The sequence below is a fragment of the Pongo pygmaeus genome, chromosome 1 (assembly GCF_028885625.2).
Source record: "Pongo pygmaeus isolate AG05252 chromosome 1, NHGRI_mPonPyg2-v2.0_pri, whole genome shotgun sequence".
Classification (NCBI taxonomy): domain Eukaryota; kingdom Metazoa; phylum Chordata; class Mammalia; order Primates; family Hominidae; genus Pongo; species Pongo pygmaeus.
In genome coordinates, this window is record NC_072373.2 from 192,301,563 (window position 1) to 192,308,012 (window position 6,450).

The following is a 6,450-nucleotide window of genomic DNA, read 5'->3' on the forward strand; positions in this document are numbered from 1 at the left end:
ACTTTGGCTTTCTCTTGGTTAGTGCTGGCGTGGTTTCCTTTTATTTTTAACCTATTTATGTGTTTTTAAAGACACACACACACACACACACTTGGGATTTTGAAGGTAGCATATATTTGAGTATTGCTTTTTAAATCTAATCTGACAGGCTGCCTTTTAATTGGAATGTTTAGGCCATTTATATTTAATGTAATTATTGGTATGGTCATGTTTAAATTTACCACTTTCCTATTTGTTTTTTATTTGTCCTCACTGTTCTTTGCTCCTCTTTTCCTCCTTCTCTGTCTTCTTTTGGTTTAACTGTTTTCTATGGTCTCATTTCATCTCCTTTGTTGAATTATTAGCCACAGTCTTTGTTGTATTATTTTAGTGGTTGCTTTCAGGTTTGTAGTATACATCTTTTAATTACCACAGTTTAACCTTCAGTGATAGTTTACTACTTCATGTGTAGTATAAGCCTTATTCATGTATACTCTAGTTTCTTCCCTACTGGCCTTTGGGCATTGTTATCATACATTTTACTTCTACATATTTTATATATCTCATAATATGTTGCTATTATGCCTTAAACAGATGATTATTTTTAAAGATATTTAAATAATAAATGAAATTATTATTATCATTATTATTACAAATCTACTTATGTAATACCATGTCCTGTGCTGCTCAATACTTTGTGGAGATCAAGGGTCAGAAAAGTTTTTCTGCTGGGGCCAGGTAATAAATACTCTAGACCATGTGGTTTCTGTTACAATTATTCAATCCTGTCATTGTAGCATGAAAGCATCCATGAGAAATAAATAAATGAATAGGTATGGCTGTGTTCCAATAAAACTTTATTCACAAAAAGAGGCAGCAGGTCAGATTTGGCTCATGGGCCATAATTTGCTGACCCTTAATATATCTAGGTTTCCATCTGATATTATCCTTTTTTTTCCCCTGCTTGAAGGACTTCCCTTTACATTTTCTATTCCACCAGTCTGCTTGTGATTAACTCTTTCAGCTTCTGTATGTCTAAAGAAGTATGTATTTTGCCTTAACTTTTAAAATAATTTTTTCTTAGTAAAGAGTTCCAGGTTGACATTTTCTTTTCTTACAGAATTTTAAAGATTTTGAGCCACTCTCTTCTAGTTTGCATTGTTTCTGACAAGAATCTGCTATCCTCCTTATCTTCATTGCCCTGCATGTAGAGTATCTCCTCTACTTTTCAAATTTTATCTTTGTCACTGATTTAAAGCTACTTGATTCTGATATGTGTTTGTGTATTTTTTTTTTAATTTCCTGGTTTTGGTGTTCACTGACCTTGAATCTGTGAACTTATAATTTTTATCGAATTCGAAACATTTGGTCACTATTTCCTTAAATACTTTTCTGTCCTCCCTCTCTTTTGGGAACCCCACTTACACATATATTTGGCCACTTGAAGTTGTCACTGTTGCTCTGTTTTTTTTTTTTTTTAATATGTCTTTTCCTCTGTGTACTTTATTTTGGGTAGTTTCCATTGCTGTGTCTTCAAGTTTACCACTCCTTTTCTCTGAAATGTCTAATCTGCTATTTCCCATTCATTGTATTTTTTTTTTTTATCTCAGACATGGTTGTTTTCTTCTCTAGAAGTTTGGTTTCAGTTTTTCTAATATCTTCCATGTCTCTACTTAATGTTCAATATTTTCTCTAGCTTGGTGAACATATAGAATACAGTTATAATGACTGTTTTAATATGCTTATCTCTTAATTCTATCATTTGTGTCATTTCTGAGTCAGTTTTGATTGATTTTTCTCCTCATTATAGGTTTTATTTTTCTAGTTCTTTGAACGCCTGATAATTTGTTTTACTGGATGCTATATATTGTGAATTTTACCTTGTTGGGTGCTGAATATTTTTGTATTCCTAAAAGTATTTTTGAGCTTTATTTGGAGATACACATTACTTTCAAATAGCTTAATACTTTTGGTTCTTGCTTTAAGCTCAATTATCAGGGACCAGCAGCATTTAGTCTAGGGTTAATTTTTCCCACTACTGAGGGAAGACCCTACTCAGTACTCTAACTGATGTCCTATGACTTATGAAGTATTCTGCTCTGGCTATTGGGAATAGACCCTTCCTATTGTTGTGAGTTGTAGCACTGTTTCCTCTAATTTTTGAGTGATTTTTTTAGATTAGTTGTTCACATGCATGTGCTGATGATTATTCTATTGAATACTCAAGGGAAGCTTCTGTAGATCTCTGAAGTTTTCCCTGTGTGCAGCTCTTCTTTTAAATACACTACATTGGGAATTCTAGATTCTTTGTTTTTCTCAACTTCCATTTCTGCCTCCTCAACTCAGGGATATTGCCAGGCTCTGCCATGGTTCTGCCTTCCTTGTGATGGTCTGCAAACTTCCTTCAGGAAGTAAACCAGGTCAATAATAGGGCTATATTTGTTTCCTGTCATTTAGGGATTACTGTCCTTCATTACCTGGTGCCTAATATTTTTACAGCTATTGTTTCATATATTTTGTTCAGCTTAAAAAGAAATTGTTTCAGATTGGAGGTTAAATTCAGCCCCTGCTACCCCATACTGGCTAGAAGTAGAAGTCCTATCAATTCATGTTTTAAATAATTAAGAAAAGAAAGAAAAATTTCTTTTGTATTTTCCTACAAAGTTATCATTTCTAGTGCCTTTTATTCCTTTCTGTAGAGCTGAATTTCCATATGGTCTCATTTCTCTTTAGCATAGAGAATTTCCTTTAGCATTTCTTCTTTTAGAAATATTTATTTTTTAATATTGACAAATTAAAATTATATGTATTTGTGGTATATAACATGATGTTTTGAAATATGTTTACAATGTAGAATGGTTAAATCAAGCTAATTAATGTGTCTTACTTCATACTTATCAATTTTTTGTGGTGAGAACACTTAAAATCTACTGCCTTCGCAATTTTCAGTTATACAATAACTGTCATTAAATATAGTCACCATGATGTACAATAGATCTTTTGAACTTATTTCTCCTATCTGTATCCTTTGACCAACATTTCCCAATTCCTCCCTCCTCCTCTGCCCAACTCCTGGTAACCACCATTTTCATCTCTGCTTTGATGAGTTTGTCATTTTTAGATTCCACATATAAGTGAGATCATGTGGTATTTGTCTTTCTGTGCATGGCTTATTTCACTTTTTTTAATTTTTATTTTTTCGTTAAGCTGCCAAGTTGAAGTGGAATTATTTCACTTAACATAATATCCTCTAGGCTCATCCATGTTGTCACAAGTAACAAGATTTTCTTCTTTTTAAGAAGTCTTTTTTAATTTAAGAATATTCCATTATGTATATATATACCACATTTTTAAAATCTTTTCATCATTGATGGGCACTTTGGTTTTTCCATGCCTTGGCTATTGTAAATACTGCTGCAACAAACATGGGAATGAAGATATTTCTTTGACATACTGATTTCATATGCTTTGGCTATATACCCAATAGTAGGATTGCTGGATGATACAGTAGCTCTATTTTTAATTTTTCTGAGGAATTTCCATACTGTTTTCCATAATGGCTGTACTGATTTACATTTCTACCAATAGTATACAAGGGTTTCCTTTTCTCTCCATCTTTTCCAGCACTTGCTATCTTTCATCTTTTTGATAATAGCCATTGTAACAGGTGTGAGGTGATATCTCATTGTGGTTTTAGTTTGCATTTCCTTGATAATTCGTGATGTTGAGAATTTTCTTATATACCTGTTGGTCATTTGTATGCCTTCTTTTGAGAAATATCTGATCTTTATTTCCTTTCTTCTCCTAATTTCATATTAGTTTTTTCTTTTTTTTCTTTTTTTTTGAGACAGTCTTACTCTGTCGCCCAGGCTGGAGTGCAGTGACATGATCTCAGCTCACTGCAACCTCCACATCATGGGTTCAAGCGATTCTCATGCCTCAGCCTCCCGAGTAGCTGGATTACAAGCATGTGTCACCACACCCGGCTAATTTTTGTATTTTTAGTAGAGAGGGGGTTTTGCCATGTTGGTCAGGTTGGTCTTGAACTCTAGACCTCAGGTGATCTGCCCACCTCGGCATCCCAAAGTGCTGGGATTACAGGCATGAGCCACCACACTCAGCCTAGTTTGTTCTTATTTTAGGCTTAGTTTGTTCTTCTTTTTCTGGTTCTTTGAAGTGTAATGTTAGGTTGTTTATTTGAGATCTTTCTTCCTTTTTGATGTAGGTGCTTATTGCTATAAATTTCTCTCTTAGAGCTGCTTTTCCTCCATCCCATAAGTTTTGGTATGTTATATTTCCATTTTCATTTGTTTCAAGATTCCAAATTTTTCCTTTAGCCTCTTTGTTCACCCATTGGTTGTTCAGAAATATGTTGCTCAATTTCCATATATTTGTCAGTTTACTGAAATTCCTCCCATTATGGTTTCTAGTTTTATACTACTATGATCAAAAAAGATACTTGATATAATTTCAATTTTCTTACATTTGTTAAGACTTGTTTGGTGGCCTAACATATGGTTTATCCTGGGGTAGTATTCTATGTGTATTTGAGAAGAATGTGTATTCTGTTGCTGTTAAATGGAATGTTCTATATATGTCTGTTAGGTCCATTTGGTCTAAAATATAGTCAACTTCAGTGTTTCCTTATTAATATTCTATCTGGATGATTGTTCATTGTTGAAAATAGGGTATTGAAGTCCTCTACTAATGTTGTATTGCATTCTTTCTCTCTCTTCAGATGTATGAATATTTGCTTTATATATTTGGGTGCTCTGATGTTGGGTGCATATATATTAATAATTGTTATAACCTCCTGATGAATTGACCCTTTTATCATTATATCTTTGTCTGTTTTTAAAGTTTATGACTGTAAGTCTATTTTATCTAATATAACTCCTGCCCTATTTTGGTTTTCATTTTCATGGAATATCTTATTTTATCCCTTCACTTTTAATCTGTAAAGGTGAATTAAGTCCGTATAGGTGAGTTAAGTCTCTTGTAGGCAGCCTATAGTTGAGTCATGGGGTTTCTTTTAATCATTCAATAGCTACAACTTTTGATTGGAGAATTTAGTACATTTATATTCAATGTAATTATTGATAGGCAAGGACTTAACTATTGCCATTTCATTAATTGCTTTCTGGTTGTTTTGTAATCTTTGGTTCTTCTTCCTGTCTTGCTGTCTTCCCTTGGGATTAGATGATTTTCTGTACTGGTATGCTTTGATTCCTTACTCTTTATCTCTTGTGTACCTATTGTAGGTTTTTGCTTTGTGGCTACCATGAAGCTTACATAAAACCATTTATAGTTATGACAGGCTATTTTAAGCTGATAACAACTTAGACTGCATTTTAAAAACTCTACACTTGATTTTTCCCACCCACATTGTATTTTAGTCACAATTGATACCATTTTATATTATGTATCCCTTAACAAGTTATTTTACCTATTATTATTTTTAAATATTTTGTCTTTTAACCTTCATACTATGGATATATGTGATTTACACACCATCATTACAGTACTAGACTATCCTGAATTTGACTATGTATTTATGTTTATCAGTTAGTTTTATGCTTTCATATGTTTTCATGTTGCTAGCTAGCACTTTATCTTTCAGTTTGAAGAACTCCCATTAGCATTTACTATAAAGTAGATCTAGTGGTAATAAACTCCTTCAGCTTTTGTTTGTCTATAAAAGTCCTTATCTGTCCTTCATTTCTGAAGGACAGCTTTGCCAGGTTCAGTATTCTTGGTTGCCAATTTTTTTTTCTGTACTTTGAATATATCATCTCATTCTCTTCTGGCCTGAAATATAAAATACTTCACAAATTTGCATGTCATTCTTGTGCAGGGGCCATGCTAATCTTCCCTGTATCATTTCAATTTTAGTATATGTGCTGCCAAAGTAAGCGCTAGCACTTTTTGTAATTGTGTCACCTGATAACATATTAGCTTGCCTTTCATTTATCTGAAAATACCTATTTTATCTTCATTTTTGTAAGGTATTTTTACTTGATACAGAATTTTAGGTTGACAAGTTTTTTCTTTTTTTTCTTTTAACATTTTTATTATGTCTTTTGGCCTCAATTGTTTCTAGTGAGAAATCAGCTTTATCTGGGTGCTTTTTATATTTTCTGTCTATTTGTGTTTTTTTAGGAGTTTAACTTTGATGTGCTACATGTTATTTTCTTTGTATTTATCTTGTTTGAGGTGTGCTTTGTTTTTTGGATCTATAGGTTTCTTCTTTTTGATCAAATTTGGAAAATATTTGACCAATGTTTTTTCAAATATTTTTTCTGCTTTGTAGTTCTTTTGCTCCTCTTTTCCTGAACTCCAGTTGCTCATTTTCTCAGCCATTTGATACTGTCCCACAAGTTGTTGAGGATCTGTTAATTGTTTTTCAACCTTTTCTCCTTCCATGCTTCTGCTTGGATAATTTCTATTGATCTATATTCCAGTGCACTGATC

At 32.8% G+C, this 6,450-nt stretch overlaps 1 non-coding gene across 1 annotated transcript; it reads right to left on the bottom strand.

Moving 5' to 3' along the window:
* Window positions 1–5,788: 5,788 nt before the first annotated feature.
* On the bottom strand, window positions 5,789–5,895 carry LOC129023022 (U6 spliceosomal RNA). The gene has a single exon (XR_008496639.1). It is a non-coding gene; the product is annotated as a U6 spliceosomal RNA (small nuclear RNA).
* Window positions 5,896–6,450: the final 555 nt, after the last annotated feature.